This window comes from Antechinus flavipes, chromosome 4 (genome assembly GCF_016432865.1).
Source record: "Antechinus flavipes isolate AdamAnt ecotype Samford, QLD, Australia chromosome 4, AdamAnt_v2, whole genome shotgun sequence".
In the NCBI taxonomy this organism is placed as follows: Eukaryota; Metazoa; Chordata; class Mammalia; order Dasyuromorphia; family Dasyuridae; genus Antechinus; species Antechinus flavipes.
In genome coordinates, this window is record NC_067401.1 from 452,870,657 (window position 1) to 452,884,879 (window position 14,223).

Below are 14,223 nucleotides of genomic sequence, written 5' to 3' on the forward strand. Positions count from 1 at the left end.
GTCTAAGATAGAGAAAGGAAAGGAAGAGGGAAAGAAAGATGAAAGACAAAGGGCGAAAAGATGAGTGAAGACAAGATGAGGGAAGACGAGACAAGGGAAGGGAAAATGACAAGGAAAAAAGGTTGGTTCCATTTTGGTCCCCAGTGAGGCCATTCTCTGCCACATTTCTTACCTAGCCCTAATCACTGAGTGGGCTTTTCTTCAGTCAAACTAAGTCCTGTAAAAATCTTAGCATAAAAAGACTCAGGTCCCCCACTGCATCTGAGGCCATTTCCAGGTGTCCTGACCTGTATCTGGCTCCAGGACCCATATGGCTCTGGAGGGGAAAATGAGACAGGTGACCTTTCATAGCCATCCCTCATTTCAATCCAGTTCCCAAAATGGAGGCTTCCTTTGAAAGGAGGAATTGCTCCCCTGGATCTTTCTATGTCTTATTGCCTGACTGTCTCTCAAAAGAGTCAGCTGGAATTTACAGAGTCATTGGGATCCAATGCATTGAACTAGGAATGAGCAGACCAACTCTAAGGGTGCCTTTCAAGGCCTCTTTGCCACCTCTTCAGTTTTTGAGGAGATCACAGTTGTTCTGACATAGCCTTATGTAGCTGAAGTGGCTTGAATTACATGGCACATGGTAAGGGCTGCCATGGAGGTAGATGACTCCAGAATGGCAGGGCTACTCAAAAGAATAGGAAAGGAAGTTCAAAGCACAAACTGGGACCAGCTGAGAAGAGCTCTGGGGCCCAATGTTCTATGCTAGATGGTAGCTGATGCTCAACTAATAGGAAAGATCCAAGGTAAAACCACCAAGATTTCACTTTACACAAAGTAAGTTGTTAAAGAAGACAAAGAAGAGAAATAGTGCAGCAAAGAGCTGTGGCAAACCAGACACTATAATACATTGCTGCTATAGATGTGAACTAATCAAACCATTCTGAAAAACAACTTTTAGAGTTATGTTTAAAAATTGAATAAACTCTTCATGTCCTTGGTCCCAGAAATCCCACCACAAGATATATGCAAGGAAGTCGAAGACAGAACAACAAGGTTCATATATAATAATGTATTCATAGGAACACCTTTTGTGATATTTAAAAATGGGAAATGTAGTGCCCATGAATTGGGAATTAGCCAAAAGTGTCTTATAAATGTAATGGAAATTGATTACCTTGTTAAAAAATGATGAATTTAAGAATTTCTGAATAAAAAGGAAAGGTTTGTGTGAATTGGTGCAAAATCAAGGAAACAACATACAGGATTCCAGTAATGTAAATGCAAAGGAAACAGTGTCATATAATCACAATGGCCAAACTCAGTCCCAATGAAGAGAGGAGGAAATGTGCTTCCCTCCTTTTATGAGAGAGGATGAATTCCAGGTGCAGGGTTTTACCTGTACAGTCAGACATGGTCATCATGCTTTGCTTAAATATTGTTCTTCTTACAAGAGAGAGTCATTGAGGAGGGAGGTTTCATGTAAAGCTAAAAGATGTCAGTGAAATGGTGGTGGTGGTATTTTTTAAGGGATATGAAATGCTAAGAAAGTCCCTGCTTGTGAGGGATTGCCTTTTAGTACCTTTTAGCAAAGATAAGAAAAGATCAAAGACACAAGAAAATATATAATGAATGGCGAATGAGTTGATTGAACAATATGTGCTAGCCCTTCATATTTGAATTTTTCTCTTTTTACCTGTGTATTTTAGAATCCTTAGTTTCCTACAAATGTCTGAGAAATGTTCTTCTTTGAGCCTTCCCTTATCCTCTCAGATGTTAGAGCCACTCCACTCTCCAAATACTGTGTATAGAATATATATGTGTGTGATCATCTCAATAGATGCAGAAAAAGCATTTGATAAAATCCAACATCCATTCCTATTAAAAACTCTTGAGAGTATAGGAATAAATGGACTTTTCCTTAAAATAATCAGCAGCATCTATTTAAAACCAGCAGTAAGCATCCTATGTAACAGGGACAAACTGCAACCATTCCCAATAAGATCAGGAGTAAAACACTATCACCGTTACTATTTAATATTGTATTAGAAATGCTAGCTTTGGCAATAAGAGTTGAGAAAGAGATTAAAGGAATCACTCTTTGCTGATGATATGATGGTATACTTAGAGAACCCCAGAGACTCTACCAAAAAGTTATTAGAAACAATCCACACCTTCAGCAAAGTTGCAGGATATAAAATAAACCCACATAAGTCATCAGCTTTCTTATATATCACTAACAAAACCCAACAGTTAAGAGTTACAAAAAGAAATTCCATTTAAAGTAACTACTGATTGTATAAAATATTTAGGAATCTATCTGCCAAGGGAAAATCAGAAACTTTATGAGCAGAATATATATATATGTGTGTGTGTGTGTGTATGTGCATATGTATATTTGTACATTGTACCTTGTCTCTCATAATAAAACAGATGCCCTCTGAAGGCAGGGACTCTTTTGTTTAACATTTTGGTATATTCACCTATCTGTAATATCTAGCATAATGCCTCATATAGCAAGTGCTGAGCAAATGCTACCAATAAATTGTTTGTGTAAAGGCATGAGTTCCAGGAAGGAAGGGATTAACATGAGATGGAACAGTCATGGTAGACTTCATGATGATCATTGAATTGGACTTTGCTTCTTGTGTCATTCTTCAAAGGTTCCTAAAAGGTATTACAATAACTCTTCGCTCTTTAAACAATAGGTTGGGAACTTCAGTCTGTTTGAAATAATAATATTACATTGTAGAGCTTGAATTCAGTTGAAATCATATTCTCAGAGGGCCCAGGAAACTTTTTAGGGCAACACTCATTATAAATCACACAGCTCTGGTAAAAGGGAATCTAAACCAAATAGACAAATTGACAATCATTTCCTCTTGAAACTAACAATTAACGATTTTAAGTAAGAAAGGGTCAGGAATGCTGGTAATGACCAACAAAGGATACAAATGGACCTAAAAGAGCTATAAATATGAAGAAGAAAGACAATGTATTTCAGGTGGCATAAAATCATACCAATATATCATGGTGATGTTAAGAAAATCACAAGTTTGGATAGCAAGGGCCTTATTTCGGGTACAGACTAATGGATAAAATATGATTTTATTGAACAATAAGACAAGAGAGATAATTGGTAAGCAGAATGCAAGATAAAGTCTTAAGAATAGACACTAGTCAATGTTTGCCTTTGTGTACCCAAAGCCTGGAACAATGCTCAGCCCCTTCTACTCATTTAATATATGCTTAAAGAGTTTAATTAAATTGAATTGTTGAAACCAAGACATACTATCATAAATTCATCAGTCTATAAGCATTTGATAAGTATCTATTATGTTCCAAAAATGGTGAGGGGAAGCTCCTACTCACAAAGACCTTACTGAAGGAGGAACAGCCCCATTTTGCTTGAGGTAAGCATGGAATCATGTCGATAAAAACAATGTTTGAGAAGCAATAGGGAAATCAGAAAAAGAATAAAGGTCCTGTGGGATAGAGGGATTGCATCCTGAAGAATTAAATGGCCTCTGTAATGAAAGCATGAAGTTTGGCAGTTGCAGCTCCTGGATTATCTCATGTCATCTTCACATCAACCTTATCAGGGGTGTCATTTACAAAGGAACAGAATGAGGCTCTGTACAGTTGGGAGAGTTACCCAGAATCATCATGGCAGGTTCCAGATGGGACTGGAACACCATCAGTCCAGCCTCTCACATCTACTGCTCTATATGTCACAACAAGCAAGTTGAGAGGGGCTTACATCATGATGATGCTTTTTCTCATAAAGATAATTTTTTAAAATAACTGAACCATTCCTAGAATGGCTGAGTCTACATTTCATTATATAGATGTAATGACACTCTCTACAATTGCAATGACTCAAATCCATCCATTTTATATCCATGATGATCACTGCCATCCTCCGTTGGTCTCCAGGGCACTCTGGCTTTACACAGAGAAAATGATCGGTTTAATAAAGATCTCAGTTAGTTACTGGCGAGCTGGGAAGAGGGCTCACCATCTGGCCAATCGTTCTCCTTTGCCCTCTGCTTAGTTGCATACTACTTAGGCTGAAATTCTGCTTGGTTTCCATCCCTTGAAATATATTAAATTTATGGTGTTACTTCATGTCCGGTTCTGGGTTCGACAGGGGGTGTTTTAATCAGTGTTGTTCTACTTGTGATTTCTGTACTGAAAGCCATGAAATAAAAGACTGATGTAGCGTAGCTAACTACAAAAATACATTTCTTTTACCCTTTAAACCAGATGGATTTAATAATTTCGTGTGTGGTAAGCTGTTATTTCGTTAACACTAAAGAAACCTTGTTTCTGAATACTGAATTTTGAGCTTGGCACAAACGAGGGGGAAAAAAGATTATAAGGCAGAATGTACCCACTCATGTCTAAACAAAAAGCAGTGACAAAGACCATGTAGTAAAAATGGAATGAGGGGTCAAGAATTAATTGAAAAAGTTTTCAGAATCATCTCTTCTTTCATTTTCAACTTTGGAGCAGTCACTGCAGAAAATTGCCCATCTCTCACTGTGTTTCTGCCCAAAAGCATTTGGGAGTTTTCTTTTGGACTATTTTTTTCTGCTCTACCTTAAGTTTGGTTCTTCTTTGAGTCACCCTCAGCCATTCAGAAGCTAAGAATGTTTGCTCCTCCTTCCCGCCTTACCAGGTCCCCCAGCTGAACCCATTTAGTTATATTAGCAAAGAGAGCCCATTCTTCCCTGGGCTGGTCCTATCGTGTGTGATTGCCAACTCCCTGGTGACCTATGGTAGAGACCACTTTATACCTACTTTCAACTTGGACAGAGAGTGGACACGGCCTGTCTGCTTCTGGCTCCTCCCTCTGGGGACCTGAACTACCTGCAAGTTTTCAGCTAAGTCAGCTTCTCATGTTTTTGTTTTGCTGAAAAGACCCTGAAGGCCAATGGCAGGCTGCTGGTATGATCTATTGTCCTCTATGACCTTGATGAGAGCTTACTTCTTCTTATAAAAGTGGGGAATGAAGCAGCAAGTGCTCTTTGGCTGGGAAAAAGGGTAAAAACATAGTGACTGGAGGGATATCTAAATAATTTTCGACAGATATGTGACGGTGGATGTCAGCGCTCCGTCTGACAGAGCGGACACCTCCACCTCAGCCTTTTTTTCCTGTCCTCTTACAGGTGTCTTCCAAGAAATCCTCCACAAAGGACCCCACCCCCAATGAACTGAGGACCCCTCTAGGGTGAATATCAAGAACACATAGATATATCTCTCAATTCCATTAACTGATGAGTCTGGCTCCTTTTTCAGTAACAGGTCTGGTTGGTGACATTCTCACACCCAGTCACCCACCTTACTCACAACCACCATATGTGGGTTCTTTGGGGGACCCTTAAATTTAATTCATCAGAGAAACCATGGTGATCTATCATATCGACATAAAGTATTCATGGAATAATTTTTATATTATTTTGTGATGTGGAGGTGAAATGTGGTATCATTAAAAGAATTGCACAGTTATCCAGAGACACAGGAGCCTACTTTCCTCCTCCCATTCAATTCTATACTTTGCTTGATAATAATAATAGGTAGCATTTGTAGAATTAAGGTTTGCAAAGAAATTTGGAAAATCCTCTCATTTAATCCTCATAATGGTAGAAAATTGGTGCTAATTTTATCCCCATTTTCCAAATAAGGAAACTGAGGCAGAAGTGGAGTTACTTATCCAGGTTAAAATAGGTCTTCCTGATTCCAAGTCCAGCCTTTTATCCACTGTGTCAGATAGCTGCCTCCATCCACAGCCAATATAAGTGATATGTCCCATATCAGATGACTTTATGAATAATCCATTCAACTGAATACCATAATCAGGACAAAAGATTTTCTTTACTTAAGTTTTCCCTTGGCAACATATTTAGACTGAACTATTTTAAGCGATTATAGATCTAATTTTGAAAGCTCTCCAATATGCTTGATATAATTTGAATAATGTCATCCACAATCAGGGACATCTAGAACACCTCACCATCAATAAGGAATCCACCTTAATTAGAACTTTGTGTTGGACATCTTCTGTGATGATGGTAAACATAAATTTCCATATTTCACATCTTAATTTGATGTCAGTGATTAAAGTGTCCACAAAGTTGTTTCTTAATGTCACAACTTTTGTGTAATTTTGTATGATTCTAGTTAATTTGTGGGAGTCACTTTAGTGGAAGTGGTTCTTTAAAGTAATATTTTAATTACTAAATCAATTTGTGAAAAATATTTTTTATGGACATATTCTATATCTCAAATATGTTTGTGAGACTATGAGTTTTCCTTTAGGTCTATTTTAACTACATGCCAGAATTTTGGCTATGTGGTTCTATCATCCTTTTTTTTTTTAATATAATTGTTTCTATGTTTTCTTCTTTGATTTACTCACTAGTTATTAAATATCCAAGATAGTCTGTGTCTTCAGTTTGTGCTTTTTGAACTGAGTACAATTTTTATTGAACTATGATCTATTAAAAATGTGCTTACTATTTCTGCTTTTTTTTTAACATTTGCTTTTAATACCCCTGTATTCTAACATGTAGTTGATTTTTGTAAAAGGCATATGCAATACTGAGAATTATGCATATTCTTTTGCAGTCACATTCAAAAGACTCCATAAATATTTCAGTTTTTTCCTATTCTGTAGTATCCCTTTGTTGAGTTTTCTTTTCAGTTTATCCAAAACTAAGAAAAGGATATTTTAAAAAATCCCTGCCACTGTTGTATTACGTTCTATGACTTCTTATAATTCAGTTAATTTGTCCTTTATGAATTGATGTTGGGGCAGTTGAAGCAAAGAGGGTTAACAGTGATGTCATTTTATTATCTATAGTTCCTTTTAACCTAGTATCTAGCTGTTGACTCTCTTCTTTTTATGTTTTTTTGTTTGTGCTTCTGATAGTATAATTACTTTTTGGATTTATCTGATTCATAACAATAGATTTTATCCCCAACTCCTCATTTCTATTCTATTTTTTAGATTTGTTTCTTTTTTAAAAAAAATAATCAACAAATTGTATGTTCTTTCTTTTCTATAATCTATTGCTTGTTTCATTTCATTGAGGTGTTTAATCCATTCACATTTAAAATTATGAGTTAGGTTTACATTTTCTTACAGCTGTCTCCTATGTGGTGGTTGGTGTTTGTTTTCTCCTGAATTAAGAATCCCTTCTCCACAAAGACAGAACTTTGTGTTTTCAATGATTTTTCCTTAATACTTTAAAAGGGACTTTACTTGAATAGGCTTTTTTCTCTTCATACTTAAGCTCTACATTCTTTTTCATGTGTCACTCCTTTCCCTACTCTTGGGATTTTTCCTTTCTTCCTTTCATTTAGTGTTCCAAATTCTATTGCCCCCCCTTTTTTTTGCTTACTTAAGTAGTAATGTAAATTTTTCCTTACTATCATCTCCTTTGTTAATTTGTTTTTGTTAGTTTAAAAAAAAATCTCAATTTGTTTTTGTAGACAATAAAAGAAAACAACACATCGTTATGTTATATTATTTCCATTTTTTCCACTGTTGTTGTTTTCTTTTCAATTTCATACTTGGTATTCTTCCTACCTTTCCATTATTTCTGTGACTTTAAGTATGCAGTTTATTGCAGAATATCATTTGCAAATGAATGACTTCTCTTCTCACTTCTGGGGCAAACTGAATGGAGACTGCTCATTTGGCTGCTGAGAGGGAACAGTTAAATTTTTCAGGGCCAGCGTTTATACTTTCAAAGTCAGCAAATGCTATAAATCAGGGACTTATTTATTATCTTATTCATTGTCTAGATTTAAGAAAATGATGGAGAAAATGTTAGTGATGGAGTTTATACTTAAAATGTGTTGTGCGTTTTTTTCAGAGAACTCATTCTTAACATTTTGCAACACACCTTGTTGCAACAATAATGGGCTATAAATAATTCATTTAAATATGTTATAAAAATATGAAAGTAAGCATATGGGTTAGTACTTATTGCTATTGTCTTGGTCAATGTTTTTGATAATAAAAATGGTCTATATTTTTTCCACACATATGGTAAATGCTTATCTTTCAGAAATCTTTAAAATAAATAACTCATGGTCTTAAAATTCTGAAGAATAGATTTTCCCATCAATCCTTGTTCCTGTTCAGTTGTTCACATGGAGCATTTATAGCTACCAAAGGAAAAACTGTGTCTTTGTTGTTCTTTCACTCTTAAGCCTGTCCAAATCCCTTCTGCACTTTAGTTCTGAGAAGACTATTTTCACAAAATAATCCAATGCTCTGAGAATCAGCTTCATCTATCACCCAGCCTTGTTCTCATCTTCCATTTTCTTCTAAAAATCTAAGTTGTTTGGTGAATTCCCTGTGCAGCTCCAACAGTCTTGTCTGATAAATTTTCTTTGTTCCTTCGCACAATCAGCTGCTTCAAAAATGATCACCAATCAGGAGTCAGTCATTTGCTGGCTATTAAAATAAAATCACTTTCATGTTTTGTGATGTTACTTATTGACCAACATTTTCAATGACTTTAAACTCTTTCCCTTGATAAACGACTTGGGTTGAGCAAGCATATCTTCTTCAGGATCTAGAAACTTTAGGTCTTTTATTTTTTTTTTTACTGATAAATTATATTTTCCAACATTATTATATTGTAAATCTTGTTGCTATCCTTCCTTAGGTTCACTTTTGTATAGAAGTCATCAGAACATTAAAATAGAGATTGATTTAATAGGGAGGTTTTTCTTCATTGTGGAATTTCTTTATTCCTTCACATTTTATCTCATCAGTTGCAATTATCTTCAAGGTGGGTCTTCTTGGGAAATGTACCCCATAACCATCAGGTTAAGAAATGAATAAATGCTGAAAAAGAAAAGAAAAGAAATGGATAATATCCCTTGAAAATGCTTCTTGTCTTCAGACACGTGACCAATTTCTCTGCTTGTCTTTTCAAGGAGAAGCTTCCATTGTGACTCCAACTTCCATTTTTGTTTTGTGTACATTGTAAATCAATAGTTCGATTTGGAATGGAAGCAAAAATAAAAAAATGCGATCTGGTAGATTGGCAAATCTGTTTTGCAGCTAAAATTTCTCCCCAAGAAATCAGTGTATATTTTCATCCTGAGTCTTCAGTAAATAAGTTGGTGCTTCTATTTTCCAGAAGTTTCTGTATGTGTATGGATGGATATGTTATTGTATACAACGTGCCAGGGCACATTCTTGCCAATTATTGAAGCCTCCTTGCATTCACTAAACTGATTCTGCTGCAGAATCTGGAGAGCAGTTCTGCTCATAGCTTCGGTGGAATTACGGGACATCACTGGAGGGATGGGAGTAATCTGGATAATATATTGTGACAAGGCCCAGACTAATCTGGTAAGTATTCCAAAGGTATGAGGCTAAAGGGGGGGGGGGGAGAGGGGAGGCAAAGAAGAAAAAAAAATCTTATCTTCTCTAGAAGAAAAGAAATTTCAACCTCTCCCCAGAACTCGAGGAGGAAGGTGATCTCTTCTACAGACGTGTTAGAATAAATAATGCACAAAAACTCATTTGTTTATGCTGTCGATGGGAAGCCATTAAGCTTCATGTTGTTACATGAAGACTTTAGCTAACTCAAGTAGTCAAAAGCAGATTCTAACACTCGGAAACATTATGCAGATTTGTGACGACTGCCAAAAGGTTTTGCCACTTAGAAACTAGTAAGTGACACATCTCCCAAAGCAGTCGAATTCTTGCTTTCATCTTAATTTAGAGCACATTCTCCTCCCGACTCCCCTTAACCTCCCTTTCCGCAAAAAGATTTTGCAGGTCTACTTTGCCGCCAGTGCCTTCCCTCAGCTTCAAGTTCTTTTATAAGGTCTACACCTGACGTGATCCGAGCCGTTTGCGCATTGTCCATTCGCGAGATCTACATCTGTCAAGGTCGGAGCCGTTTGTGTTTTGTCCATTTGCAAAGTTTACACCTGCCATGGTCGGAGCCGTTTGCGCATTGTCCATTCGCTAGATCTACACCTGCCGGGGTCGGAGCTGTTTGCACACTGTCCATTCGCGAGATCTACACCTGCCGTGGTCGGAGCTGTTTGCACATTGTCCATTCGGGAAGTCTACACCTGCCGGGGTCGGAGCTGTTTGCACATTGTCCATTCGGGAAGTCTACACCTGCCGGGTTCGGAGCTGTTTGCACATTGTCCATTCGGGAAGTCTACACCTGCCGGGGTCGGAGCTGTTTGCACGCTGTCCATTCGGGAAGTCTACACCTGCCGGGGTCGGAGCTGTTTGCACATTGTCCATTCGGGAAATCTACACCTGCCGGGTTCGGAGCTGTTTGCACATTGTCCATTCGGGAAGTCTACACCTGCCGGGGTCGGAGCTGTTTGCACGCGCAAGGTCTTTACCTGCCGTGGTCGGAGCTGTTTGCACGCGCAAGGTCTTTACCTGCCGTGGTCGGAGCTGTTTGCACGCAGTCTCCCCAAGCAGATGCAGGTTCCTGGCCAGCAGGGACCATGTTTTTCCCTCGCTTTGGTCCCCAGCAGTCCCGGTCCGGTTCTCGTCGGACTCTCTGTGCCTCCCCCCGGGGTTTTCTCGGCAGGGACGCTGGCGGGCTTTGGCATCTCCTTGTCCAGCTCATTTTGCAGCCGAGGGTGGGGGGCAGGCGGGAAGTGACTGGCCACCCGGCCTGCGTCCCGGCGCAGCTGGGAAATGAGTCCTCCGGGGTCCAGGCCGAGCGCGGCAGCCCAAGAGCCACGTGAGCACCCTTAGGCCGCGCCGGCTGACTCGGAGGCCCCATTTTTTCCTTCTGAGCAGAATCCCTGAGCTTCAGCAGGGGGCTCGGCAGTAGGGGACTCGGAGGGGGTTCCTAAGAGACCCTGGCTTGAGGTCCCCGTCAGATCCAGCTCTTCCATCCAGAATCCCCTTCTCTCTGTTGTTTTAAATAGTGTTGCTCTGGGCAAAGCCCACTGGACAGCAGGGAAGGCTGAGGCGAGCGGGAGGGGGGGCGGGGAGTGACCTGCCCAGTTACACAGTGGGTGAGCTGGGACAGAGTCCAAGGCCAAGCGCTCTGCCTGCGGCCCCTGCCTGGGGGCCAATCCCCCTCTCTGCCCAGGGCACCACTGCCAGGCCCCCATCTACCCCACTTCCTTGTAGATCCCCACGAGTTCTGGGGCTGATTGGGGGCTGGTTAGCAAGGTGAGCAGGAGCCAGAGTCTGCAGAGCTGCCGGACACTCAGCAGTGTCTGCCCTGGAAGCAGCCCACAGTTCCACACCGTGACTGCCCACAAGCAGGCTTCATTCTTGAGCCTTCCCACATCATTTTTGGCTTTTGTTTGGTTTTTGCTTTTGTCCTTTCATAGGATTTTTGGGAACCTAAACCATGGAATTCTCTCTTGGGCTTCTAGCCTCTCTCTCCACAAGGTTTTGCAAATGAGTTTATGTTCAAAACCAGCATTGCCCTTGGCTGCCATGTCTCTCCACTTGTCAAGTAAGTCAAGGGTTTGCTCACTAAGTTACTGTTTAAGCTCCTTCAGTCCCTTATTATTCCAGCTGATCTATTTCCGTTAAAAATTAATGATAAAATTATTATAATTGGCATCTGTGCCATTTCTTTCATCTGGATTTCATTTCTCATCATTGGTAACTCTTTACTACATTATTCCAGGTTGAAGTTGAAGACTCACCATATTTTTTATTCTTCTCATTTTTATTCTTTCGTCTAGCTCCCTACTAATTTTGACGTGTGGGCTAAATAATTCAGAAATAACTTGCAATCAGTAATGAATCTTTTCCTGGTGATTAAAATGCAATCCATTTCGTGAGTGTGTGTGTGTGAGAGAGAGAGAGAGAAAGAGAGAGAGAGAGAGAGAGGCTACTAAAAGAAAAGAAAATAGGTGGTCTAAAAACGGGGGAGCTTCTTAGCAAGCTTTGCTCCCTTCCCCTTCAAGCTTCCGGAAAGAATGGGGCCCTTGCCGCTTTGCCTGCTGGCTGCTGTCTTCAGACTGGGGGACAAATTCTGGCCAAGCCAGGGCGCTCTTAGGAAAGCCCACTCCCCGGTTCCAGGCTCCTGTTTTCGCCTTTTGGGGAGGAGGCTGTAGCCTCAGGCCAGCTCAATGCAGTTCTCTGAGGCCGAGCCCCTAAGTGCCCGCGCCCCTAAGTGCCCGCTGGGGCTGATCGACGAGGTCAGAGGCTGGGTGAGGGGAGGCGAACTGGGGCCCCTCAAAGTCTCTTCCTCATGTTCACCACTATTAATATTTAAGACCTGGAGGTTGCTGGGATCTCTTACTGGACTCACTCATAAGCCACGAAGAACCAATAGTAATTCAGCATCTGCCTTGTCCAGCGGCCCCGGCCAGCCTACGGCCCACAGCCCATAAGCCCTTGTGGCTCCAGAATTTGGAGAGGCGTTCCACACCGGGAGTGGTTTTTCAGAAGCTCCGAGCCAGAGCCTGGGAAAGTCTACTCCCGCTTCCATTCCCCACTCCCTCCCCCCCCCTCCACTCCCCCCTCCGCCCAGCTGCCAAAGGGGCTTTCCGAAAGCACGGCTCTGCTTGTGGCTGGCAGGTAAGCAGTAAGCCTAGATAAAGTGCCGGCCCTGGGCATCAAAATGCAAGCCTGAGGGAGAGTCCCTTCCCTCCCAGAGGTGCCATTGTAACCAGGACTAAACGCGAATTGGCGCTGGCCCAAGCCCAAGCCCAGAACGTCCCGAGAGAAGGCAGCATGACTGGTCCGCGCAGGGGGCACAACCCTTTGCCACTGAAATCCCCCTTTCATTCTAATTCACTGTCCTTTTGGGGGTAGCCTTTCCCCTTTACTTTAAATTCCTTGAGGGCAAGGGCTGACCTTTCTGGGGGAGAAAATCGTTTAATGTTCCCAGCGAGGGCAGCTGGGTGGTGCAGTGGACAGAGAACCAGCCCTGAAGTCAGGAGGACCTGAGTTCAAATTTGACCTCAGACACTTAACATGTCCTGGCTGTGGGACCCTGGGCAAGTCATTTAACCCCAGTTGCCTCAAAACATAATATTCCCAGATGCTAACTCAGTGTTGCCTGTATGATGAGCATTTAATAAATGTCTGTGGGCTGCCAGACTGCTGCTGCTGACCTACCACACCCTACCCGCAAGACCTGAGACCTAGATCATCCCCTCCCAGGACAGATGTCCATGCCCCGTTCCACGGCCCTTGTCCCGGCTCTCCTTCAGGAGTGGTCTTGTGGCTGTTCTTCACATGAGGGAGGCCCTGCAAGGGCACCTTCCTCACTTTCACTTCCCAAGCAATCTGGGTCCTGGGCCAGGACGACTGGAGACGGCCTGGAGCAATGGGAGGCTGTGGCCTTTTTAAGCTCAGGTCTTCTACGCCTCAGTTTTAACTGAGGCTGCCTCCAATTCCCTCCTCCAGTTTTAGGGCTAGGGAGCAATTGAGACAAAGAATCTCCACTTTCACCTAGTCCAAAAAGTCTAAATGGATGAATGAATCTGGGAGGGGGAGACCCTCAGGGTTTCTGGCCCCAGAAGGAAAGATGGCTACTTACTTTCAATCTGAGTTTCCACTCTGAACCCAAGGTGTGGTCTTATTCAAGGAAGGTAAACCTTGGGAGGGCAGGAAACGCCTTTCCGGCTGATTTGAGGCTACATAGAACCTAGCTGGGCACCTGGCCAAAGGTAACTGCAATGCCCCTTTTATTATATGTACAGATCTACCCACAAGGCAATGGGGAGAAGCCCTCCGGAGCATTCAGACCTCAGAATCAAAGCACGAAGGGAGAGTCAAACCTCTAATGCGCATGTTTCAATCCCTCATGTTCCGGTCAAGGGTCCCCTCAGGTCCCAGGCAGAGGTTTTGCTTGGTACGTGCTTGGGCTGGCCCAGAGAAATCCCTGCCTTCCTGCACCGTCCCAGTGCACAAAAGCTTAAGAAAGGGAGGCAACCAGGGAATGGGAACACCACAAAACAGGGTGTTGGTCCTTGGAAAAATCCTCTCCCCCTCACCCGCTTCCAATCCCTCTATCTGTTCTTGGGCCTCTCCCTGAGGGTACGAACTTCCACATTCCATCTCTCTTTGGTGCCAGGAATCTGGAAAACGCAGAAAATCCCAACCATCTACAGCCAAGCAGGAAATTCCCATGGCCAAGCCGCCCTAGAACACCCATTTCTGCTAAGGGTGTTTGGCCGTCCAGTTCCCATGGCCCAGGGCCACCCATTCCTGCTAAGGGTGTTTGGCCGTCCAGTTCCCGTGGCCCAGGG